Genomic DNA, 27235 nt, shown 5'->3' with positions numbered 1-27235 from the left:
AGGCAATTTGCAGACAAATGTATTCAGTACGAGTCCAGTTTTGTAAAGCATACAACGGTTTTGTAAAACATCACCTCGAATATGTAAGAACATGGTGAAAAGTGTGGCTGTTGGCCTGGGCGGGGTGGGAGCTTAACTCGAAGAACCCAAGCCTCGATGACGCTGATTATGACGATTTTATTGTGCACAAAGATCACTTTGTGATTGAATTCTTCTAAGGAGCTGATTAGTGTGGATGTGAACGGTGTGCAGGTTACAGGGCCCGGAGGCTTCATGGTCACCCCCAAAGGGGCACAAGTGGACAGATGTGCAGGGAGACCACTGACTGCCTGTTTGCAGAAGGGCCGTGGGGTGTGGGCTGGCACCGCCTCCCTGGCTAGAAGACCTGTTGTCCTACATCCAGGTCCCTGTTCCTGTCCCTCTTCTCCCAGAGTCCCCTGGGAGTCGTCCCTGCTGGTTCCTTTCCAGGGTTTAAGGCTCTGCAAAGGCCACGAGAGGCTCCAGGGGACCCTCCCTCCAGGGGCTGCAGGCACACCAGGTAGGGAGCTGATGCCTCCGCGTCTCTCCTCATCACCCCCTGTCCTGTTTCCCCGACCCGCTCATGACCGCTCTACCGGGATCTGCTGTCGTATGCAGGGCTGGGCCCAGCCCCAACAGGATGAAGACGGAGCCTGGGCACCAAAGTCCTCACCCTACTCAAAATCTGAAAGCCTGGAAGCTGGGGGGGAGGGCCCACGTTCCTCCATCACGGGTGGACACGGCAGGTGCAGGAAGCAGCAGGGACGGGGCACGGTGAACACAGTTGTTTCAGTGAAGACAGGAGGAGTTTGCTTCTTTTTTGTCTGTTTATTATTTTTGCATTTTTATTCACGTTTTATTTATTTTTATCTCATTGCAACGCCAGTACAGGTAATCTTCATTGTAATATTAGTTTCCGGTGTACTGACAGTGATGGAACACTTTCTTTCTTTTTTTTTTTTTAACATTTATTTGTTATTAAGAGACAGAGCGTCAACAGGGGAGGGGCGGAGAGAGAGCGAGACACAGAATCGGAAGCGGGCTCCAGGCTCTGAGCTGTCAGCACAGAGCTCCATGTGGGGCTCGAACTCACAGACCTCGAGATCATGAGCTGAGCCGAGGTCAGACACCCAACGGACTGAGCCACCAGGCACCCCTGATGGAACACTTTCATATGTGGCCCTGTGCTCATCTCACGTGCTCTCCTTAATCCCCATCATGCATTTCCCCCTCCCACCCCCCCACCTCAGTTTTTTCTCTACAGTGAAGAGTCTGCTTCTTGGTTCGTTCCTCTCTTCTTTCTGCCCCCTGCCCCCCACCTGCTTCGCTCATTTGTAAGGAGTCAGCTTCTTGCTCTCTTTCTCATTCCCCCTTGGCAGGTGGAGCCCGGCCGCCCGCATGGCTCCGCTGAGTGCAGGAGGGACGCCTGGGTGGCAGTCACTGGAAGCACAATATTCTGGGGTGACATTGGTGACCGAAATTAATTCCCCAGCCTGGACTCTTAAAACTCATGATGCATATCTAAACGAGAGACTCCTGCAGCCTCTGACCTTGAAGTGAAAACCCCAGAACAGCTAGGATGACTCACCCTTCAGAGTCTCCAGCCTGGAAGCAAACAGTGAGAGGCCTTTGAAAGACCCTGAAAGTATCTTTAAATAAAAATGTCTCCTTCTCTGTGTGTCAGCCGTGTGGCTCATCAGCCACTTTTCCTGGAGCTGTGGGGCTGCGGACAGCGGTCCCCCTGACCAGCCACCTCCATCACGCTCCATGAAGGGCTCGCAAGGATGGACCCCAGGCTGAATGAGTGACAAGCGGGACTCTCCTTCTAAAGGCAGGTCACACCCTCTGGAACGAGACCGCACCACTGAGTTCGAGTTCAGCCACAACCGTGATGCTCTGGGCCTCGGTTTTGTCGACTGAAAATGGGCCCAGTAAGCACGCTTCCACGAGTCATCTCCTGCGAAGCACTCAGCCCCAAAGCGTTCCAGGAGCCATTCTTGTTCCTTCACCGGGAGCGTATTTGCCTGCTCATTCGCGGCCACAGGTACCGGATGTGTGTGGCTAGGACGCCCTTGTCATTGCAGGATGTTCCATGGGCAGCATCGTGCTCAAGCTAGGCAGCGTGACAGGGCAGGCAGGGAGGTGACCCCCCCGCATCGTGGTTTCAGGATGTGGCGGTCTAGGGGGAATGCGGTCAAGGTGATGACCGTGGAGGAGGTGGCTTACACAGAGATATTATATGGATAGGCTTTTGTCCTTCTGCAAACGCGTAATACCACAAACGTGTCTGCCTTTGAATACAACTTGTGTTCAGTTGGCATGACTCACAAGCCCTACAATCTTCTTCCTCCTCCTCCTCTTCCTCTTCGGTGTTGCCTCTGTCTTAGGTCATCAGCAGCCTTATGCCCTCTGCCACCGAGCCTCTTTCTGTGGCTCTGATGATCCGCCTGCAATAATGCATAACACAATCGGATGAATGGTGTTCCTAAGTGTAAAATCAACAGGTTCTTTTACGTTAAAAAAATTATACAAATTCTTGAACCTATGTGGGTGTTGTTTCCAGGCACTTTTCTCCATAAAGAACTAATGAGATGAATGGAAATTGATAGAAAGTAAGTAATCGATGGAATAAATACTGGTTTTACTATAACCCAAGTTCCTTTATTAAAAACAAGAAAAAGGGTTGTAGAATAACATTCAAAAGTAAAATATTAATAAATGAATGCATGATGTTTGGTTGGATCCCAGATTTAGAAAAATACAAGAACAAAAAGCAACAGCAGCAAACCCCAGCCCCAAAGGACATTATCAGCACAAATAGAAAAATGTGACTATGGACCATCTATTTAGGTAATGGCATTATTTCAGTGTTAACTTTCCTGAGTGTGGCAATTAATTGATTTTTTTTAAGAGACAGATGCCAAAGTATTCGATGGTGAGGTGTCATGATGTCTGCAATTAACTCTCAGATTGTCCATCAGAAAAAGTACTTATGTGAGCGTATGTGTGAGGGCGTGTGCGTGAGTGTGCGTGTGTGTGTGTGTGTAATTTTTGCCTGTGGACATAGGCATGTGTGTGTCACATACCGATAGATCTGGAACAAGCTTGGAAAAACATTAACAATTGGTTAATCTAGGTGAAGGATACGTAGACATTCATCCGATTATTTTCGCAACTTTTCTGTAGGTTGAATATTTCATAATAAAAGGCTGAAGAGAGGCTAAGGAATTTTTTAAATGACGTGGTAAGAGTATATTTCCATTTAAAAAAGGCCACGTCTCTAACCTTTCAAAATCAACTGGTGGGTAAACATCACTCTGTATATTTGAATTCCTTTGTTTCCAGTGGAATATTTTCTCCTTCTTTTCAAAATATGGGTCCCAGTTTACTAAACTGGATATATTTTGTGCTTGCATTTAAAGTGTACCGTCCCCTAGTGCTTTTGTATAAACTTATTTGCGAATGAAATCTTAACTTTGGGGATAAAACCTCAGCATGTCCGACTCAGACCCTTGGGCATCTCAAGGACAAATTCCGGTAAGTTCTGTCATCCCCTTCTGAGGAGCCAATGTGCTCCCACAGCCCAGGGGGACTTCCAATATTCTACACACATGCTGAGGGGCACCCAGCGGTGACACGTTTTGGCCTCATAGACAACACTGGGCCACAGGGACTGTGGAGAAGGATCTCTGGTCCTGGTACACACACAGGTTAAGAAGACTTCTCCCTTCCACGTGCATCACTTAGGATTCTTTGCCGCATGTGACGGAAACCTTGGTCAAAACTGGAGTAAGCAAGGACAGGAAAGGAATGGCTCCATTGCTGCAAAAGAGGAGGAGGACAGGCAGGTTCCATTGCTCACAGCACAAGGACTCCCTGTGGTTCTGCCTTCCCTGGAGCTCCATTCCCAGGTCCTTGGCCAAGCATACCAATATGGCGGCCCAGGCCCTGGGGATCCATGGAGGAGCCTGAAGAGCTGTTTCCCAGGGGTTCTGGGAGAGGCCGCCCTGGGTCTCAGGGCGTCACGTGCCCACCTCTGATCCATGAGGGAGGAGGCCGTTGAATAAAAAACACAGCCGTGAAAATGCCCTGAGCAGATGAAACCACTTTGGTCATACAAACAAAGCTTAATTTAGATTATTTTGCAAGACTGACTGGACCTGGGTCAGTCCTTTGCTTGCGCCTCTGGAAGTCACAAGCAAAACTTGAACTGTTTCCCAAGGTTGGTATGAGGTAACCACTGACCAATTCCCTATGACTTAAGAAAATTCTAGCGTTAGGACCAAACCCTGGAAGAACACACAGCCACTGCCTTCTCACCATATGAGCTGCTTTATAAGAATCCACCCCCGAGCCTCACGCTACCTTCCGGTTTGAGTGCTCCCGGTTTGCAAACTTCCTTTTTGGTGTGTGCATGATAAACTTTTACTAATTGCTACCACGGTGATTCACTGGTTTTACTTCTGTTATTTCTGAACCTTTGACAAAGTGAACGCTCTCGCTCCCGGATGCCGTGTTCGCTGGAGGAAACGGACGCACACAGTCACCCACTCCACCATCCAGTGTGCTGAGGTCAGGACCCGGCGGTCCCCAAGTGTCGGCCAGCAGAAGTGGGGTGCATGACGTTGGAGTCCCGTGCCTCCCCAGAAATCATCCAGATGACTTAATGGAACATACGACCTGGGATAGAGAAGGAAGGGAGTTCAAGAAGGAAAAAGAAACATCTTACTGTTCTTTCTCATCTGAAACATTGTCAATCTGCAATAATCCAGATGCCCTCTGGGTGGATAGAGGACCCTCTTTGTTGAAGAGCCTCATCTGGCTTAGAGTTGGAACAGGAGATCTGTTGGAACCTCTTTCAGTGTGGACACACTGCAATAGAAATTCACTAACATTTCTGGTGTCCCACCCTGATCCCTACCTCCTGTGTCCTCCAGGAGCTCCTGATGGATGCTGTCTGGCTGGAACAATAGGTTTCTGGCATGGAAAAGTCTGAACAGGGGCCCAGGGACGACTGCCCTCAACTCTGTTAACTGCAATTCCCTGAGAGAGCCCAGCAGTATGCTGGCTACACTTGGGATGCAGGGAAGGGGGCTTGGGGGGTGTCCAAGGTCAGTTCCTCCCAAGTCCACCCTGAGACTAGGGTCTGAGTCCAAGGAATGTACTAGGCGCTGTTCCCATCAAGCCCTGATAAGGAGCGCAAGTAACACAGAAGAGAAGCAAGCCAACGTGGGGTGTTTTACTGAAGTTATTGCCATGGACAGTGCTGAATCAACCCCGTTGGTCTTGAGATGGGTGGAAAGTGGACAACACACCTTAGCCTTGTCCCACCAGAGGGTCAAAGAGTCCAGGACCTTAATTTACCAACTTCTGTGGGTTCTTGAGTTCAAGGTTATGCCTGGGGTCTTCAACTCCCTGCCACTTTGCATCAATCCTATGTGGGGGTCAGGCCCATAGGGTCCTCAGATGGACTGGTGTGGATGCTTCTGTAAGAACCCACCAGGGCACATGGCTTCGGTGACTGCCCGGGAGTAGGGAGGGCTGACTCAGCTGCAGGAGATGTCTTGTTAGGTGCTTGTCGGAAATAGTCTAACAGTCCCCCCACGAAGGGCTCATGCCCCAGGGCTGCCTTTCAGGTCCCCTGAGGGGGCGGGAACACCTGCTCTCACAGGCTCAGATGTCACATAATTCACAAGGAGCCAAATGAGATTAGAAACTGTAGGAGAGGGCAGGACGCAGGGCTACCGAGTACTGTAGCCACCTGGCCGTCTCAGCGGGGACATGGCGACCCTGCCCAGCGTTGGTCCCGAAGAGGTTCAGCCCACACATGCTGGAGAGATCGAACGGCCAAGCTGAGTGAAATCTTGAACATGTTTGCTTTCCTGCTCGACGGGGTTGCTGAGGTAGCAGCCACAAGGGGAAAGAGGTGCTAAAGGCAATACGTTCTTATACAATCGGGGCACCAAACCCAGTCTGGTAAAAGAACTTGGGGCCAAGAAGAAGGAGGTCTGGGTGTCTCTCTATTTACCGTCAAAGTACACAGAGCGGAATACTAGAGCCCTCTAGACAGACAACTGAGTTTAAAGCTCACCTCTTGTACTCACCATGGATCTTTGGGCAAAGGATATTCATCGTCTCTGAGCTTCTATTTTCTCATGTGAAAACTCAGGATGACACAGCTTATCTTGCAGATTTGTCCTGGGGGTTACACGGGATGGCGCGAGGCACTCACATTACGGGGACTCGGTCGCGGAGGTATTGGCTGGCTCGGCCCTGCTGTCACTAGACGGGCGCCTCGTCACAGGTTTTATAACCGCGTTACATGTCAATGACCCTGTTATTTCTGTAAGAAGGCCAGGGGAGAGGAAGAAAAAGAGGAAAAAATAGACACTCACAAGGGAAGAAACTTAAATCCCCCAGGGAGACAGTCGACTCTGGGCAAGCTATTAATACAGGAAAGCTCTCAACGTATGTGGAGCGTGTCCATTTTCTTGGCGTGAATTCAATTTGGTGTCCTCTCTAGTGGAATGCTAAGTGGACGGGGTGGGAGAGGCATAGAAAGGCCAAGAAAAAGCTTTTATGGATGAACCCCTTCCCACTTACCCAGAAAGACCTGAGGAACCGTCGGGGCCTGAATCAACAAGCCAGCTCAGCAGCTCTCCACGTGAACGCCTTTGGCTGCGGCCACAAAAATCTTGACTTTGTGCTCAAAATAGAGCACTGATTCAGAAGGCTTCCTGATAAGAGACCAAAATGAAACAGTAAATTGTACTGTCACAAAAGACAAGGGAGGGTTTTAAAGCTCTATTTTGGGGGCCCCTTCTCTCTTCCCTCTGCAGGCTGAAGTCATTATCTGCAGTGTGGGCCTGTGGGCTCCCAGCCCGCGTTCCGGCGGTTCTGGGGGGGACAGGAGCTTACTCACGTGGTGGGAAAGACTGATTGCTTGGTGTGCTTGTTGTTCATGAGGGCTCAGTGGCTGAAGACCTTTATTGTTGTTGCCATGTAAGACCTTCAGTCATTAGGCAAGCTGCGGGCTCTGGAATAATCTATTTCGGGACACTTGATACAGAATGGAGTTATGTGACAGCCCCACTGTCACACCCAGAAATTGGAATTTGGAGGCGAAAGCAATGAGCCGGTAGTAGGTTTCCTTGAAAACTAGCCTTTGTTGATAGGACACAAAGCCTTCGCCTTTGCGAACAGCACAGTAGAGAAATCTGCCTCTTGCCACATATCCCTGCGGGTCTGTTTCTGTCACAGTGGGATGGAGCTGACTGTCCTGCAGCCTTAGAATGTCCCCAGAGACAAGACCCCAGGCCACCTTCCCCATGGGGTGCTTGTCAAATACAGCCATGCCGATGTGGCGCCCGGGTGGCTCGGTCAGTTAAGCATCTGACTTCGGCTCAGGCCATGATCTCAAGGTTCACGAGTTCGGGCCCCTCATTGGGCTCTGGGCTGACAGCGCAGAGCCTGGAACCTGCTTGGGTTTCTGTGTCTCCCTCTCTCTCTCTCTCGGCCCCTTCCCTGCTCTCGCTCTGTCTCTCTGGCTCAATAATAAAATAAACATTAAATTTTTTTTTTTAATACAGCCATGCCCACATAATCAGGTCATTTCGTATTCCCAGCACATTTTTAAAACTTTTTCATTTTGACGTCATTTCACGTGTGCAGAAATTTGCAAGAGACGTAAAAACGGCCCCCCCCCAAATGCCCTCCACCCAGATCCCCCGGATGTTAGCATTTCACCACACCTGCCATACTATGTGCTGTAGACGCAGAGCATTTCTCCTGGGCCACTTGAGACGGAGTTGTAGCTACTGTCCCCTCTATTCTGAAATGTTTCCGTGTGTCCTGCCTGGAGGCATTCTTTTACACAAGTACACACACACGCAATGACAAAACCAGAAACTTGACACGGACGTACTAATTTCACAGAATATCCAGGCCTTCTTCAAATGTCACCAGTTGTCCCAGCAATGTCCTTTAGAGGAAAGGACAAAGGAATCCTCGTCCAGGATCACACACTGCAGCCAGTTGCTGGTTCTCTTCGGGCCCCTTTAATCCGGAACAGCCCCGCAGGTTGTCCTGAGATCAATATTTTTAAGGAATACAAGCCGGTTACTTTGGAAAACGTCTCTCCCTTTGGACCGAAGGAATGAATTACCCAGAACGTCGACTTCCGGCAACGATCAGAGTAACGATGGATTCGGATCGTCATCGGCGGACGCCAGAACGTGCAGGTGACGGTTCGACAGACTTAGCACGTTCACGCTGGCCGCGAGCTTCACCCCAAGAGCCAGCGCTCCTGGGTTACAAGGGGAGGAAGACCAACGTCAGGGCGGGGAAGCCTGGCCCGCCCGCCTGAACTAGGCCACGGGACGGAATCGGGGATGCGCTGACTTCAGGCACCTGCTGATGCGACGGGCTGAGAAAACAGGGCACTTGACTTCGGTCGGGTTCCCGCCCGGAATGCAGAACCTGGATGTGTTCGTGACCGCCCAGGTGAGCGCAGCAGAGCGTGAGCCCGGCGTGAGGCCACGTAGGGCTGCGGGCCCTTCCCGGATGAGGGGTGCTCTCGCCCTGGGGCCCCACTCACCCCGCGAGCTGGGCAGAACCCACCGGAGCTCCAGGCTCAAGAGGGGCCTTCCCGGGCTCCCCCTGCCCGCACGGGGCCCCCTTCCTCTAAACTCAGGAGGAACTCGCCAGCCCACCTATTTCCCAACAATCCTCGGCTTGGACTCCCTGTTTCATATCCTCCTTTTCCCACGGCATCCTGGAGACCATGAAACGCTTACGGTTTAATTAGCACCGTCAGGGCCAGCGTCATCCGTGACCCTGACTCAGCTTCCCCCGTGGAGCTGCGCGACTCCCCACCACATCCTTCCTTCTGTTTTCTCTCCACTGTGTTAAGAAAGAGCGTGCTCTGTTGGCTGAGTGTTAAGGGTTTCTCCCGAGCGAGCCATTGCTCAGGTACTGACTGCTCGCTCCCTCCTCACCGGCAGCTCCGACCCCTGGCTCAGCCTGGTGGGGATGCTTGGGGTTATGGTGGGGGGGGTGGCTCATTTCACAGAGCAGGGGGCGCTACTGGGCTCAGGGGAGGGCGGTTGATGGTCCCAGCCCTCCTGGAATATACTCGGGGAGGGGAGCAAGCTGGAGGTTAGCAGGCAGAGGGAGGTGAAAAGTTATTTGGGGGGTGGGCATGCAGGGTGCCGTGGAGCCCCCCGCGGAGATGCCCTGGGGGCAGCTGGCTGTTTGCACCTAGAGCTCAGAAGGGAGACCGGGCGGTGGGCGGAGGGCGAGGGAGAGCGCTGCTGGTGGACGTCACACGGGAGCAGGTGCAGGATGAGAAGAGCCCTCCCAGGAAGACGAGGTCCTGCAGAAACTGTCCCTGTAAGGACGCCCGGCACCTCATTCCCTTTCTGTGTTGTTTTCCATGGGGCTTTCCAACCATGACCAAAGGGACATGGGGCTTGAGTTGAGCTGAGAGCTCGTAACGTGACCTCCTGAGCTCAGCTACGACGTTCGAGAGCCCCAACTTGGTTTTGAAAGCTCCTTCCCCTGCGTCTGGTTGACTGCTGCTCCTTAATCACGTTCAGAGAATCCGGAACGGACGTTGTGGTCACGTGGACTTTGGGAGACGGAAATAGGACTCTCCGGCTCCCTCACCTGCTCCTCTCCGTTCCCCGTCGTCGCCAGGCCCACGCCTGGTCCACCGGCCACGCACCAGCCACAAAAAAATACGCAGACACAGGCCGTCAGCGCCTCATGTCAGAGGTCTGAGGGCGGGCACGGTCCCCCTCCCCCACCCCCGGTCTTCTTCTTTGTCGTTTATGCCACCTCCCCCCACCCCCGACCCCTTACTAGTCCCCGTTAGCCAACGGGCCGTTTTAGGGTCGTCCGGCAGGAATATAAACATCCAGAGAATTTTCTGCAACAACAAGAAGAGATAATATGTCTGAAGCCAGCAGGCTAGTTGTGTTTAGGAAAATCACCATGGGATTTAAGATGAGGCCTTGATGTAATGCAATTGGTGGTTTATGAAAATTCCTTCAGACGAACCTCGGCCTTATAAACACGACCACATTCCTTGCTGGTGAATAACAGGCAGGGCCCAGTGGGATCATTTTTAAGTGTTCCATTTCACTTTCTACCTCTTATGGGGGGAGGGGGGCCGGGGGGGGGAGGGGGACTTCACAGCCACTGCTTTCTGTGGATGCCGTGTAAGGCTATAAGTAATAAAAGGGAAAATCCAGAAATAATTTGGGAAATTAGTCATCTGTCTTCAAACTGTGCTCAGTTACAGGGTGGTGTTCCATGTAATGTCCTTATGGATCTGAAAAAAAAAAAAGTAGGAGTCTGGAAGGGTTAATAATCACTTGTATAAGGGTCAGAAAAGTCCAGATTCATGTCCAGAAACAAGGGTGGGGGGGGTGGGGAGAAAGTTCCCATTTGTGCAACTGTCAGAATAATTCCCATGATGGAAAATTATGTTCTGGGAACTGGGAAAACATCTTGACTTTCTCTACGGTTACTAGTTTTATGATGCTAAATGCCAATAATTATGCTGTACTAGATGATGTTTAACGTGGCTTATTTAAAAACAGGAACACAATCTATTGAAAGCATTTCCCAGTGCACACCTACACAAACGTTGCTAATATCCACTAATAAGTGCCTCTCTGATTTTTTCAAAGTGTCTAAAGGAGAATTAAAACGGGAAAAAAGTAGTCTCCAAATGTTTCTTATTTCTTTGCCAACTACTATCATGATCAGTTTAAGACAGTGAATTTTCTCTTTGATGTTCTGTTAGAAGGTACCTCTTTTTTAAAAAAAGTTTTTAATGTTTATTTTTGAGAAGGGCGGGGGGCAGAGAGAGAGGGAGACACAGAATCCAAAGCCGACTCCAGGCTCTGAGCTGTCAGCACAGAGCCCGATGTGGGGCTTAAACCTATGAACCGTGAGATCATGACCTGAGCCGATGTTGGACGCTTAACCGACTGAGCCACCCAGGCACCCCTAGAATGTACCTCTCAAAATAATAGGGGCTCTGGGAGGATGGGATGGGAGACCTGCTTCAGAAAAGAAAAGACGAAAAGTCTCTGGAGTCCTAAGGAATCGGCATGGTCAGCCCTGGAGAAACCTCGGGCTTAGTTAACAGGCCACGTCAGATTTTCCTGCAAACCTCCCGGCCTCTGACGCCGTGCTCCTCAGGCAGTCAAATAGCATTTGGCATCGATGGAAAGTTCTTTTTGTCTGAGGACAGGAGCTCAGAGAGAGTTGTGCAGTTGGACCGAAGGGGCTGCTGAGGTTTTAAAGACTAACAATGTGACGTAGGGAGCGGCTACTGCATGGACAGGCAGACACCCGGGCTGCAGAAACACATCTGTGCGGGTAGGGTGCCTCTGGTCACAAGGTAGGGAACACTCAAAAGCAGTTTAAACCAGTTGAAGAAGCTCACGCTTGTGCGTGCTCATAAATCACCAAGGCTCGGGGCGCCTGGGTGGCTCAGTCGGTTAAGCGTCCGACTTCAGCTCAGGTCACGATCTCGTGGTCCACGAGTTCGAGCCCCGCGTCAGGCTCTGGGCTGACGGCTCAGAGCCTGGAGCCTGTTTCCGATTCTGTGTCTCCCTCTCTCTCTGCCCCTCCCCCCGTTCATGCTCTGTCTCTCTCTGTCTCAAAAAAAAAAAAAAAAATCACCAAGGCTCTGGTTAAAACGCAGACGCCCGCCCAGCAGGTCTGAGCGGGTCCCGGATCCCAAATTTCTAAAGAGTTCCAGATGGTGTGGACACCTGCCGGCCTACGGGCCACCCTTGGAGCAGCGACAGTTTAAAATCCAAAATCCCAATTGTCTTGTAACCCGAGAGGCCTGGAGACTGGACGTTCCCGGGGTGGTTTCCAGGCTTCGTGCCGAGCCCAGACTCACCTCATCGCCCCCTCCCGCCACCCTCCGTGGGGGTTTCTCCCTTCTTGGTGGCAAGTGTCACATCCACACACAGCACCTTCGTTGTTGTCAGAGACCAGTTTTCCCTTCTTCTGCCTCCCGCTGACTTCCCCGTGGCCCCGATTGCATTACACCCACATCCTACCTTCAACAGAGGCAGGAAAAGCGTCTCCTGGGCATGGGCACCTGTCCGTGGAAGGCAGCCTCTGGCAGCAGAGCCGTGGGCATAGGAGGGGTCGCAGTTGGGTCCCGGACACGCAGGAAGGAAAATCGAAGTCACGTAAAGCATGCTTGAGGGGTCTTCTAAATTCTCAAGTTGGTCAACATACAGTGGTAGTTTTGGCTTCAGGAGTAGAACCCGGGGATCCGTCACTTATGTGTGACACCCGCGCTCATCCCAACAAGTGCCCTCCTTAGTGCCCGTCCCCCGTGTACCCCACCCCCACCAACCCTCAGTTTATTCTCTGCACTCAAGAGTCTCTTATGGTTTGGCTCCCTCTCTGTTTTTATCTTATTTTTGAGATTAAAAAAATTTTTTTTCTTAACCTTTATTCATTTTTGAGAGACAGAGACAGTGTGAGCTGGGGTGGGGCAGAGAGAGAGGGAGACACGGAACCGGAAGCAGGCTCCAGGCTCCGAGCTGTCAGCCCGGAGCCCGACGCGGGGCTCGAACTCACAAACCGTGAGATCGTGACCTGAGCCGAAGTTGGACGCTTAACCGACTGAGCCACCCAGGCGCCCCCCTTTTTTTTTTTTTTTTCAGATTTTTAAGAACAGGTGTGCTTTTACCTAGGCAACTGTATTATATATAATGTTACCTAGCAGTTGGAGATGGGCTGCTAACATATTCTCTCTGATAACCACCAGCGTGTGGTTGAATCTCTTGAGATCTGCCACTCTCACCTGCACCAAGAAATGATGCCACCCTCCTCTCTAAATGCGATTAGAGTAAGTCGATTTTCTGTTAAATTATCCAGCTAACATTTTACTTGAAAGAGGGGCACATTTGGGGGAATGTGCCCCTCTTGAAATATTGGACTGGCAAATGTAACCTGGAAAAGTGACAGCAAATATTCCAACTCCTTGCAATAATAGTAGGGTTTTCCTATGGGATATCCTGTATATATCCTATCCTATATTTAGGACACTTAGGTCAGATTCCATGACAACTCAAGTTCGTCCTGTGTTACTAACTGTTACATAAAGAGGATGAAGACCATTAATTAACATTAAAATAATTCCACAATTTTGGCACAGGTCTAACCTGTGAACAAAGACATAAAGCAGGAAGAATTTGGTGCCGCAGGAAAATGGAGTTAATTTTTCTATAACAGCAAATGTGAATTTCTCTCTTGTGGTTTCACCTCTCACTTGGTTAGGTCTTCATAGAAGAACTTTCGATCTGTGATCTCATTTTCCCCTTATTAAAAAAAGAATCTTATTTTTGCTTCTTTCTACAAAATTATTAACCCCATTTCCCCAACTACAGAAGCTAATCTCCTTTGCCTAAAGTCAGTTAACCAGGAAGGAGAGATCCCAAAGTCTCCCGTCCTGGAACCTAAGTTATTTACAGCCAACCACCAAGGACTCCTAACTAATGATAACATCTTTCTCTCTATTTAAAATTTCTCTCTATTAGAGGATTTGCAGATCCTCCACACAATAATTTTCTACAGCCAGATCTATGCTGTGGCATTTAAAAAAAATTTTTTTTAATGTCTATTTATTTTTGAGAGAGAGACAGAGAGCGAGCAGGGGAAGGACAGAGAGAGAGAGGGAGACACAGAATCCGAAGCAGGCTCCAGGCTCTGAGCCATCAGCACAGAGCCCGATGCGGGGCTCGAACCCACGAACCGCGAGATCATGACCTGAGCCGAAGTCGGATGCTCAACTGACTGAGCCACCCAGGCGCCCCGAGGCTGTGGCACATTTGATAGTATATTGTATTAGTAACAAATATTCTCCACATGCCAGTATGTAAGAGTAAATAGCATTTACTTTTTACATGGGAAAAGCAGTATGATTTGGAGATATGTATCATGAAACAGAGTCCATTTGAAAAGAATTTTATCAAGCTCATCGCACCCAAGAAAGAATAGCTAGAAGCAGATTCTGTTCGGAGAGCAGGTGACATTTCCTGGGAAAAATTGCATCATCACCTCTAATTCTGCTCTCTAGAGATAACCATTATCCACATTTGCTATGTACATCCTTCTGGTTTTTTCCTATGCATGATTTTGTATACATGGCCATTTCGCTTTCCATAAAAATGGTGTTAAACTGTATATACTGCTTTGTACCCTGTGTATTTCATGTAGAGGTACACCGTTAACATTTTCCCATGTCAATAAATATTCTTCTATGGCTTAAAAAAAATCCTATTTTTTCTTACGGTAGACTTGTGTAAGTATACCTGTCAGGAGCAAACAGCAGCCAGAGTGACTCTAAAATATTATTTCCTAAAGAAAAACAATTACATGATGATATTTTTGTAGTTGAAAGCATGGTGTCCTTTAAGGTATTACTTTGGGGGACCGCGTATTATTCAAACGGTACTGAAATCGCTGGAAATAGGTTGAGTTTCTCTTCGGCGAGTCCATTGATACCGTTTTGTGGCCAATGTCTAGAACTGCAATCACGAAACCAAGATGATTTCATTTTGTTTGCAAATGCTTTGCAAAATAAAATTATATTTGTCCTAACTTTTGAAAGTGTCTACGAAATAAAATGACAGAGCATGTATTAGTTTTCCGGCTTTACGGAAGCATCAGCCATAAATAAAAGTGTATGTTTTAGAAATGTGCAATGTGCTGATTTGATGGTGCCCCTTCTTCCAACCTCTGACCATCCTCCGACCTCTTTTCCCACTGAACCCTTTGGAACCACGTTTTCTCAGGCATCCTCTGCTTCCAGGACCACCTGGTCAACACGCATGCTCCTCCTTCTAGGCTTCTGCTTTGACCTCAGTGATGGGGCTCAGGAGCCCATGGGCCACTTCTTCCTCCATTTGGCCAAAGAAAAGCTCAGGGCACCCGGCATCTCTTAAAGATGCAAAACCAGCATGGCAGCCGTGCCCTCTTCCAGGATGCACCAAAGTGGTCCCAGGATGAGTGGAGTAAAACCTTGGACGCCAGGGAAGCTGCCACGGCCCTAGAGAAAACTGAACCAGACCCCTTTGGATCTGCACACCCAGGGGTCTGCCTGCACAGACCCCCACGTCTGTGACTTCAGAGAACTGCTTTCTGGATAAGGAGGTGAAACTCATCAAGAAGACGGGCGCCACCTGACTCACCTCCACGGGCTGGTGGCCCCCAGGCTGGGCTGGTGGAGTATCTCTTGGAAAGGCTCAGCCTTGAGCATATGTAGGAGCCTCTGATCCTTGAAGTCCCCTCTGGCATCCCCCTGGTGTCAAGGCTCCTTGACACCTCTCCCTGTAGCCACTGGCAGCTTTTTGACCACCCCAGAGTCCTCTCCCAAGCTGTGGACCAAATGAAACAATAAAGCTTTTTCCAGTTAAAAAAAAAAAAAAAAAAAGACAAAAACCCTCATATAAGTGGATCCGTGCAGTTCAAACCCATGTTGTTCAAAGGTCAACCGTACTTATTTCCAATTGGACCACTTGCCTATTGGTGGAAAAATTAAGGCAGAGTCTCAAAATTCACTTTATAACACAATTAAGCTCTTAGACCCTGATAATGATGGAAGGTTTGGCATAGAGAATAACGGCTTTCATAGGTGATGTCTCCATCATAACTGCAGGCTGAGATATCCCGAGGATTCCAAGAGAGGCCCACGGGATTGCCGATGGGGGATGCCATTTCCATGAGCACGTTGTCGGTACTTTCCATCAAAGCATGATTCTTCAGGCTAATAAACCAGTAAATAATGTCCTAATGAAAGTTCTCCTAAAGACAGAAAGAGATCGTGAAGGTAAAGAAAACCCCGAAGCTTCTAACTGTACGAAATTATACCTAATCGTCTGCTGAGGGCTTCATAAAATTCACGCCTAAGCTTTCTGTTTACTATTTTTAACTGTACATTACCTGAAATACATTTCATTAACTGGTCTCTTCTCTTCTAGCTGATCGCGTTAAGTAGCCCGGGTGCAGGTGTTTAATGGCTGGTTCAGACCATTTTGCTGTTTACCAGGAGCACTTAACGTCTGAGTGAGTCTTTTCAAGGCTCTCCTGCGCTCTCTTCCCCCGTGCGCGCCAACGCCCCCCAGTTAATCCCCCCGACGCTCAGAAGCAGCCATCCACCGTGTCTCTTTCTTCCCGTGCTCACCTGTTTCCCTCTTTCGAGCCCAATTACCAGCTCTCCACGAAGACTCAAAGGGCCCTTGTATAGTGACAGCACTTCAGCCTCGGGGAGAAATGACAGCCGACCTCCTAATAGAGCCAGAAGAGAAAAACCGCACGGAGAAAATTGCAAGGACTTTCTCACAGTATCACCTGGGCTTCTGAGCACCTGCTCCGGGGTGGGCACAATCCCAGCTCAATAGCCACGCCCCCGATAAGCCACGTGTCCGTTGTCCACTGCTGTCCACTGCCGTATCCGGTGACTTAATGATCAACAGCCACTGAGTGGTTCTTGCTCCTGCAATCTGGGCAGGGCTGGCTGGGGACAGCTTTTCCCTCCTCTGCATTACATGGTGGGGGGACAGCTTGAGTGGGGGCCAGAAGACCCGCTTCCAAGATGGCCTGTGGGTGCCGGCTTTCGGCTGAGAGTTCTGCCACGGCTGTCTGTCCACCTCAGCCCTCCTCTGGCGGCCTCCCCTGTGGCTGTAGGGTGGGCTTCTCGCAGCACAGTGGTCTTGGGGTATACGACTACCGACTTCCCTCAGAGCCCCACGTGAAGCTGCTGGGATTTTTTAAGCCTTAGGCTTGGCAAAGCATCACTACCCTCTCTTGGTTAAGGTGAATCACAAGGGCACCAGATTCCCCAGGGGGAAGCTACATAATGGTATAAATACCAGGAGGTGTGACGGTTTCAGACTACCACACCATCTGAATCACCAAGAAAAGGTGATTCAGGCCCACAGGCTACCGGAAAAGGCAGGTTTATGTGTATTATAGTTGGATATTTTTTCAACCAAAATACATGAAAATTTTCTTTAATGTTTATTTAGTTTTGAGAGAGATATATGGAGTGTGAGCGGGGGAGGCGCAGAGAGAGAGGGAGACACAGAATCAGAAGCAGGCTCCAGGCTCCGAGCCGTCAGCACAGAGCCCCACGGTGGGGGGGGCTCGAACTCACGAACTGTGAGATCATGACCTGAGCCGAAGTCAGATGCTCAACCAGCTGAGCCACCCAGGCACCCCCCCAAATGCTTACATTATTAAATAGAATTTACTGTTTCGGGGCCACATTTTCAGGACCTTTGTGGCTGAATGGAATAACTCCGCTCTTACTGACTCTGGACGTGAGACATCGCTGTATGCTTCACCCTATGTGTACAGTTTGAGATTTGTACCTTTTGGTTGATTGGCAAATGAGCACAAGTTTCAGTGGAGAGGACCCCCGGCTTGGCCCACCCAGTATCAGGGCCAGACACGGCCTCGGTGGACAGCAGAGAAGGCTAGTGGGCCAACTACTGGAAGGAAGGAGGCCCCAGCACTTCATGTGCTAAGCTCGATAATGCAGGTGGTGTTGGGAAAGACCAATCGGACCAAACTGAGGGTTGCAAGGCAATAAAAGAGGAAGGTGGGGCACCTGGGCGGCTCAGTCGGTTAAGCATCTGACTTCAGCTCAGGTCCTGATCTCACCGTTCGCGAGTTTGAGCCCCACATCGGACTCTGTGCTGACAGCTCAGAGCCTGGGGCCTGCTTAGGATTCTGTGTCTCCCTCTCTCTCTGCCCCTCCCCCGCTCACATTCTGTCTCTCTCTCTCGAAAATAAACATTAAAAAAAAATTTTTTTTTTAAATAAAAGAGGAAGGAGACAAAGTGGGCAGCCGAGTAGAAGCAGCTGACTGTTGCTCTGCAGGATAGAAGAAAAAAGAAAGCTATGGATCTTCTTGTCAAATCGAAAGAGCTACACTTCTTTTCCTTGAAGGAAGGGTTTGAGCTTCACGCAAGAAGGCTGATAAGAATTCTTGTGTAAGGGCGCTGAAGCTGTATGTTGAAGGAAAGGCCTGGGCGTTTTATTGCCCTGTGTCCCCAAAGGGGATGCCCCCCACCCCTCATTGAATGACACACTCAGGACTCAGACGGTGGTGTATTTCACCTGTGAGTATCTTGGGCCTCCCAGAGAATTTGTGCTTTCCAAAATTTTCGGGCCCTTTTTTCCTAGGATGCTCAGTGGACATTACATTATGGGCGCCATATTTTTGCCTCCTCCAGTTCCACTAATTCCATGGGCCAAACTGGCAAACATAGTTGGGCGAAGATTTAGTACTGTTTCCAGGTTTGAAGCCCTGACCAAGTGGGTAAACTTCTACTGTATATATGTTAAAATGTTAGGGTAGCCAGGACAGTTCCCTCGCTTACAGGGAGACTGAGCCAGAGGAGGAGAATGTTCGAAATAGGGACCATCACCGGGAAGTCCACGCGAGGGGAGCACCTCCAGGGGTCGGCCTAGGAGGGATGAATATAAAGAAACAAATCATGGAAGAAGCATGGGAGTGAATTAATTTTGGGGGGTGTGGGATGTGGGGAGATAGCATCGCTGCCTTAAGCATCCTTCTCTGTAGGGCTGGATCCTTTTGCTCGCCTTCTCCTGATGTAGCCACGAGTCTCTTGTGGATGAGGACCAGTAGGCAGAGAAGCTTCTGGAAGGACTGGCTCTGCTAAGGACCGGCTAAACCTTGACTGATACGTCCTTCAAAAATACAAACGACATCTTAGAGGTGATTTACCTTCAGCAGAACTGCATTACACGAAGCACTAAAGAAATTCTCCAACCTGAGGAGAAATGTCACGACTACAATCCAAAAATGATTTCCTCCAGAAAATAGAGCAGAGGAAACACTCTGGGAAGAGGGAATGACTTCATTTTATGAGGTCAAATAACCTTGATACAAAACTAAACAAAGGCATTGCAAGAAAATTACCGACATCAACATCCCTCATGAGCACAGACATAAAAATCCTTCACAAGAATATCAGCACACCAGACCTGGACGTTTATAAACAGGATGACACATTTTGACTATGTAGGGTTATCTCAGAAACTTAAGGGTGGTTTAATGTGTTTTTTTTTGTTTGTTTGTTTGTTTGTTTAAATCAACCCGTGTGTTTTACCACATTAATAGGAAAAAAGAAAAAACAATATAATCAATCTCAGTAGCTGCAGAGAAAGCATTTAGCAACATTCAACAGTCATCGGTGGTGAAAACTCTTCGCAAACGGGGAATCTGTCGAGGTTGAGTTGTAGAAGGAGGGAAACCAAACCTATCCCATAGCAGATGTAACGTTTCTGGAATGCACAATTTACCTAAGCGTGAAGCAGGGTGGGGGGAGGCCTGACAGAGTCCCAGAGCCTGTGACCCCGGGACATCTGAGTTTCCCAGCAATCTTGAGGCAGACCATGGCTTTCATGTATAAGCTCACAGGCCCACAACCCTCCGGAGGGATTTCCAGCCTGTTCCCAGAACGTGCTTGGCTAATGTTTGTAGAACTCGTGGAAGTTCAGTGTGAGGAGGATGGCTATGATTAGAAACCGGAACCTTTGAGGTCGAGGTAGCAGGGTGATTTAACCCAGGCAAGAGTTGAGGACTGGCCTCATAAGGCTTTTCACCGTGGGAGAGGAGCCCAAAGGGGACACTCTGAAGACGAATGGGCTGAAAGGGCACAAGGGGTTGGGTAGTACTTCTCCAAACGGTAAATGTCTCCTGAAACCCTGGTTCGAGAGCCACATGCCCCGTCCCACTGGGCACATCCGCATTTTGAGGTGAGACAATGGCTCCTGTTGGATGGTTGTTACCAGCTAAGTCTGAGAAGCATCGATGTGAAGATACACCAAAAAATACTTACGGCCGCAAGGCTCTCAGAAAGTTTTTAGAACAGCTAAGTACGTTTAGTTATTCTACTGTTACTTACACTATTTGTCTTTGATTTTGATAAATACCCTTTTTGAAGGACAATCTCCACTCATTCTTAGTGTCCTGAAGTGTTCCTTAAAAAAAAAATCAGGGGCACCTGGGTGGCTCAGTCGGTTGAGCCTCTGACTCTTGATTTCGGCTCAGGTCATGATCTCACAGCTCATGAGTTCAAGTCCCACATTGGGCTCTGTGCTGTTGGAGGGGAGCCTGCTTGGGATTCTCTCCCTCTCTCTCTCTCTCTCTCTCTCTCTCTCTCTCTCTCTCTCTCCCTGTGCCTCTCTCCCCTGCTCACACACTCTCTCTCTCTCTAAAATAAAAAGCAAAATGGGCACCTGGGCAGCTCAGTTGGTTAAGCATCCAACTTTGGCTCAGGTCACGATCTCACAGTTTGTGAGTTCAAGCCCCATGTCAGGCTCTTGTGCTGACAGTTCAGAGCTTGGAACCCACTTTGGATTCTGTGTCTCCCTTTCTCTCTGCTCCTCCCCTGCTCATGCTCTGTCTCTCTTTCTCTCTCTCTCAAAAATAAATAAACATCAAAAAAATTAAAAATAAATAAATAAAATAAAAAACAAAACAAAATACTTAAAAAAATCAGGATGTTGAATTTTGCAAAATTCTCTTGGTTTCCATAGATATGATCATATTTTTTAAAAATGTTGTGTTAAATTAATACAATAAATTCATTTGTAGAAATTACCAAGACTGAACCATCCTAAAATACACTTGCTTTAAAAAAAAAAAAAAAAGGATCTTCCTTTTTTCTTAAATGTGTATTTATTTTTTTTGATATAATGAGAGAGAGAGAACATGAGCAGGGGAGGGGCAGAGAGAGAGGGAGAGAGAATCCCAACTCAGGGCTGTATCTCACGAACCATGAGATCCTGACCTGAGCTGAAATCAAGAGCCTGATGCTTAGCCAACCGGGCCACCCAGGAGCCCCCAAATACACTTACTTGATGGTGGTTTGCTATATTTTTAATAAATAATACATATTTAAGATCTTTGCACCCCTGGCCATAAAGTTGGATCATCTGATGGTTAATTTCCTGTGCTATCCTTCTTAGGTTCTATAATCGGAGTTACGGAAGCTACAGTGGAAACAAAAATCCCCAAACTGTTCTCTGCACAAACATAAGAAAAATTCGAGTAATAGGTTTTTCTAGAACACGTGCCTCAACCGTGTGGGAGCAGACGTGGGACCCTTCCCGTCTCTCTGCTTCCGGGTCTGACCGAGTTCTTCTCCGGGTTCGGAAACTGCGACAGCCAATGGCCGAGAGGAGGGCGGTGGCTTGGCCGGCAACTCCTTCTTATCACCCGGGAGCCCTGAGGCAGTATTTCTACCCACAGACTTCACGAGCTAAAAGATGACATCTACCACCCGATTGCTTTCATTAAGGCAAAACAAATAAATTCTCCCCTTTTATTAATCATAGCTGAGCACACAAAACTCGGTAGCAACAGACACGATAACTCACAGCAGTAAACGCAGATAAAAGCAGCATCAGGCTGGCGAGGTCCCAGGCTCGTGAAAAGAAACAGGCCATTTCAGTGAGCCTCTGCGGCCTTATTATTTGTAAATGTTTGGTTCCTATTAAACTGTGGGAAGCATCGCAAATAACTCACAGAAGGGTTCAGATCACCATCGTGGCACTGTGAAAAGTCGAAAGCCGCCACGTCGGGGAGATTTGGCAATTCTGTTCTTTTAAAAACATAACCTACGCGTGAGGGAGCCCGTCGGCTTCGCAGGAGAACACCCTCCAGTTCCAGCAGGATCGACACTGCTTTGGGCCACCGTGGCTACTTGAATAAGTGACGTTTGCACAGGCTGGGTTCGCGAGGTGCGGCTACAGGTGCCCGACGGGGTCCCCTCGTCCCACGCGGCTCCAGCTGTTGGCTGGTCACCCCTTCGCTGTTCCCACAGACTCCACGAGCAAACCATACCCGTCCCCACGGACCCTGACTCGTGCAGCGCTGACCATCTCCTGCGGCAGGAGAGCTCGGTCCACCGCCTCTGACTGAACCTCCGATACCCCTCAGCTACCGTGATGATGGTCATGACCGCCATGACGGCAGGTGTTTCTAGAGGCGCAGTTTTGAAATTGGGCAGAGTTTAAGGGGGGCGAATGTACATCCTTCCTCCCTCCTCCTCTGAAGCTGAGCCTCCCCCAGGGCCAGCCATCCCCCGATTGCTTAGTTGGAAGGACTCAACTGCATTGCTCACAATGAGATTTCCAAAGACGGGAAAGGCAAGTTTACGTGAATGTTTTTACAGCTATGTTTGTTAACTGGAGCCTCCAGGGTGATGGCCATTATTGTGAGCAGTGCATCCCAAAGCAAGCAGTCACCTCTGTCTAGCCAGACACTGCTGTGTCTGTCCCAAAAATGCTCACCCCAGAAAGAGAGTATTTTAGGGGCGCCTGGGTGGCGTGCCCGACTTCGGTTGAGTGCCCGACTTCGGCTCAGGTCATGATCTCACAGTTCGTGAGTTCGAGCCCCACGTCGGGCTCTGAGCTGACAGCTCGGAGCCTGGAACCTGCTTCGGATTCTGCGTCTCTCTCTCTCTCTCTCTGCCCCTTCCCCGCTCATGCTCTGTCTCTCTCTGTCTCTCAAAAATGAATAAACATTAAAAAAAAATTAAAAAAAATGCTTTGAACTGCCATTATAATTTCTCATCGGACCTATTGATTATTTAGAAGTATAATTCTCATTTCAAATATACAGGAAGTTTTTTAGCCTTCCCTTTGTTACAGATTTCTAGCAAATGGGACTGCGATCGGAGAACACGCTCTATAATTACACAATTCTTGAAAATGTGGGGAGACTCATTTTAAGGTCAGCATGTGGGCAATTTTTGTGACTGTTCCGCGTGTGCTTACAAATATTGTATATTCTGGCATGGCTGGATACGGCGTTTTGCTGTATTCTAATGATCTTAAGGTGTATGCTTTGCACAGTTTAATGTCTTGAAAATTAAGAGGCATTTTGTAACCAGAGAGGGGCACGCGACCCTCCGTGATAGTGCTGTCATGGCCTGTGTGTATACATGAACACACGTGTAACTTCCAACAGGCAGATCACGTAAGGGCCGTGTGAGGACGAAATGAGCATCCATAGTCACCTCCAGATAGGAGGTAGCACCAGGGTCTTAGAGATGGCATCACGGGGTGGACAGTAATGGAGCTCTCTCTCCGGAACACCATAACCCCAACCCTCCTGACGTCACTGAGGATCCTAATGTGTGAAGAAACGTGAATATTGATGGCTCCTGGTCTTAAGTAGAGTCCAAACAAAAGAAGCCTCAAAGGTGTTATTTCTCTTATGTTTTCTGTTTCACGTATGCATAAGGACGACGTGATTAAATATGAAAGAGCGTTCTCAGGAAGTGTGGAATCACAATTCTAAGTAATGAGGAATCATTGTGCCACAGTTGACATTATTTTCTTTTTAGCGGCCCGTCAACTAACGGTGTGTGTGACAGTCAGCGGGTTCTCAGATTCCAGGAAATGTGGCGTACAGGCCTGTCAGGTCAAGGTCACGATCAGATCTTCCCCTTCTGAATTTTCCGGTGGTCACGATTTGGCGAATTGTGTAATAAAATCTCCCACTGTGATTGTGGATTTTTGTAATTCGATTACGTTTCGCTTTACCTATTCTGAGGCTACGTTGTAACTCACGCAGGTGAATTCAGTCTTCTGTCATTCTGCAGTGACTTCCGCTGTCTCGAATAGAGCTCTTCTTCCTTAAAGTACACCTTGTCTGGGGTGGGCTGTACCCACCTGATTTTCTGCAGCCCTAGCTGGCCCTTTTCTCATTCTTGATTCCATGCCTTCTGTACCCGTGTGTTTGCAGGACCTTTTTCTGTTGTCCCACCTGTTCTGTGATTTTTCCTTCCTTTCTTACCTGATGTGTATTGACCGAGAACATTTTGTATTCTAGTTTTCTCTCTGTTGGTTGCAAAGTTACACATCATTTTCTATTCTTTGGATAGAATGAACGGTTCTTACAAAATGACACAATGCTTGGCTGCCTTACCTGAGTCCAACACAAATGGATACTCTGTCTCAATTGGACTCTTCTCCGGGCCAGCGCTGGGACCTCGGAGCACTTACCCTGCCCGCTCCTACCTCTGGCGTCGCTGGGCTCTTAAGTTTTTCACGAAGTGCTTCAGGAAGTCAGTGTTATTTTAGATTTAACGCTTTGACCTCCCATCCGGCTTGTCCTTCACCTGTAATGCGCTCTACAGAGGGCAGGCTTCTTGGCAGCCGATTCTCTTAATGGGAAATGTCTTCATTCTGGAAGCACCTCTTCACGGGGTGTAGGGTTCCCTGTTGTCACTTCTGTTTTCCCATCCCAGTGAAGCAGACTTTGCCACGGATTCTGCCTCCGTTTTTGCTGTGGGCTCGTCAGCTGGCGGGATCCCCGCATCCCCACTGTGGGGAGAGCCATGGGACAACGGTTCTCGGCTGCCCGCACTCTTCGGGGACCAGCTTGGTTGAAGATACCCCCGGGCCCCAGGTCCGAGCTCTTCTGGAGGGCAGGCCACCTTCACCGACTGATCGATGCAGGGGAGTAAAGCCCAGCCTGATCCCTCCCGCTCAGGCAGCTCCGAAGGGCCATCCTGTGCTGGAGAGAGCTAGAGCAGCTCACGCCTTTGCTGGGACCACTGTCACCCTGTCTCCCCCCCGCTGCCGAGCCCTACTTCCTGAACTCCGTCCCCCGGGGGCTGATCTCAAGAGCTCCCCTAACCCCCCCCACGTGCCATTCTCCTTCTCAGAGGCTGCTCACGAGGGATCCCAATTTGTGACAGTGGGTATCAGGATAGGGCCTCAAGATGGGACCTAGGAGGGAGTCTCCCGCTGGATCACGCCCTGGCTGGCCAGCAACGAAGCCCGCGTCACCAGGGCAGGCGGGCACAGACAGGGGGGCACGGGGAGGAGCTGTGGGCAAAGCTGGCATCGGGGGTGTAGCAGGGGTTTGAGAAAAGTGGGGGAAATAGTAACTATGGGGAACATGGAATTGGGTCGACTGGCCTCTGGGAAAGAGAACGGAAGGCTGAGATAAACCAGTTTGCAACCAAAAGCTAAGCGAGAAGTCAGAGACTTCCTTTGTCACGTGTGAAGAGGTTCTCATCGCCTGTAGTGGAAGGACCGAGAAGGCCAGGCGTCAGGGCCGGGCTTTGCGGCGAAGAGAGCACAGGCCGCATGCAGTCAAGGCCCTGATGTGCAGGACGGGGACATGGGGGGGCACGCTTCCCAAATAGCGACCCTCCCGACTGTCCCCCAGCTCTGAGCCTATGCGAGGGGCTCTCCCCTGCCCGTTAAGGGCTGGCCTGCACCTCTTGTCGAAAATGGTCCCGTCCCCCACGAACCCCGCGTGCCTCCCCCAGGGCTCACACCCACCTTCCCCACTGGCTCCCAGGCCGAGAACTCTGGCTCAGGCTAAGCACCAACAGCCTGGCATTGCCGGACCTGAACGGGAGGAAGGTGGCTGTGCCCACCGAGCCACAGGACCTGATGAGCAGTACTGGCAAAAGCTGACGAGTCCACGCGGGGTTGGGGGTGCTTTCGGGGGAACCAGAATGTGCAGCCGAGCGAAGGAAGCTGCTTGAGTTATTTAGAGTGTCAGTGCTATTTCCCCCAAGGAGTCTGTGGCACATCCTGGACATTGCTTCGGGGAGGATCCAAGACGGACAGAGTGCGTCCCCCCTGCCAACCACACGTCCTCCCCTTTCCTTCCAACGGGCTCAAGGTGTCACTGTCACTGTCACGGGGCTCGCGGAGCTGACACGGGGCTCGATCCCACGAACCACGAGATCACAACTGAGCTGAAATCAAGAGTTGGACGCTTAATTGACTGAGCCACCCAGGTGCCCCAACTCAGGTGGCCTTTGGGAGGATTCTCTCACGACTCCACATCCTCTTGGTGCTTGCCTGCCCACACTGACTCACCTGCAGTGCCCAGCGTGGATGCCTCGGGCCAGGACCTCGGGTTGGACCCCTTGGGGCTGTGTTACCCCTTTTATGGAAAACCTTTCACGGAAAAGAGCTGTGGGGGGTCGCATACGCCTTTGGGTGTCATGTCTCAGTCCGGCCCCAAATTTGTTATATCTGGCAGCCACCCTTTGTTGGTATTTTCTTCTTTATTGCTCATTATTTTTGTTGCTTTAAGCTGGCCACGAGGGAGGGACATGAACTTGGACCAGAATCCTGAAATAAGTTCTTACCAGCTGGTTACATTTTATTTAAAAAAAAAAAAATTTTTTTTTTTTTTTTTACTTTAGCACTTCACGCACTTGTAGATTTGCTCTATTTGAATTAGTACAAAAGTAACAACACCAATTACAGGAGACACAGCATAAAGGGAAAGGTACTTAAAACGTGAATTAAAATGTAAACACAGACTTCATTTTCTTCTCTCACGCATCAGAATGTGGATTCGGAACAACAAACAGAATCCACTGGGGATTGGCTTAGAGCAACAGGACTGCTTAAAAACACAACCGGTCGGGGCTCTGTTCACAGCGTTCCACACTGCTCATAAAAACTGCCGTCAAGGAGTGGCGATGATGTCGTCCTGGAGGGCAGGAAGCCAGTGGTGAGCGGCCTTCCCCCCCCACGTATGAAGTCATCCACATTGCGTGGCAGGATGAACATCTGCCACATAAACTCTGTGCTGACTGCAGTAAGTCACAAAAACATTCTTTGTTTCTCTCTGACCCTTGCTCTCATTTTGTTACATGCAGATTGGTTCACAAGCTGAGACTTCTCCCGAGGAACTTCGCCGAGGACATTCGATGCAACGTCTTTGCAGGCAATGCTAATATGTAATTCAGTGTCTTTGTCTCGGACGTGTTGTTAATGCAGCGTGATTCATCGCGGATTGTGGGGGAGAGGTGCGGGCGGAGCGGGTAATGGAGCACAGTGTCTCCGTGCTTTCTTCTGTGACTCTTATCAAGCGTCTAAAAATGCCAGCTTGGGATCAGCCCACGCGCCCGGAGATTTTTCTGGACTTTCGCTAGCAAAACGGCCAGTTTACAATGGAAGAACAATACCGGTGACTCAAGCCGGATTCAGTGCCTGGTTTGTAAATGAAGACACAGTTAACTCTGTCCGCGAAGGAGAAAGAAGAGGTGTGTGTTCCAGAAATGACACCTGTACGTTTCACAAAGCTACCAAGTTCTCGCTTCTCTTTAGGATGTGGAAAATGTTTCTGGTGCAACTAAAGCGAGAGCCTGTT

At 49.5% G+C, this 27235-nt stretch overlaps 1 long non-coding RNA gene across 1 annotated transcript; it reads right to left on the bottom strand.

Annotated features, from left to right (window-relative positions):
• Window positions 1-1297: 1297 nt before the first annotated feature.
• LOC109275515 (uncharacterized) lies at window positions 1298-7481 on the bottom strand. The gene is made up of 4 exons (XR_002084207.2): window positions 6622-7481; window positions 6123-6361; window positions 4497-4698; window positions 1298-2465 (listed from the first exon to the last, which is right to left on the bottom strand). It is a non-coding gene; the product is annotated as an uncharacterized LOC109275515 (long non-coding RNA).
• Window positions 7482-27235: the final 19754 nt, after the last annotated feature.

This window comes from Panthera pardus, unplaced genomic scaffold, assembly GCF_024362965.1.
Source record: "Panthera pardus isolate Hobbes unplaced genomic scaffold, ASM2436296v1 HiC_scaffold_20, whole genome shotgun sequence".
In the NCBI taxonomy this organism is placed as follows: domain Eukaryota; kingdom Metazoa; phylum Chordata; class Mammalia; order Carnivora; family Felidae; genus Panthera; species Panthera pardus.
This window is presented reverse-complemented; position numbering and strand designations above follow the sequence as displayed.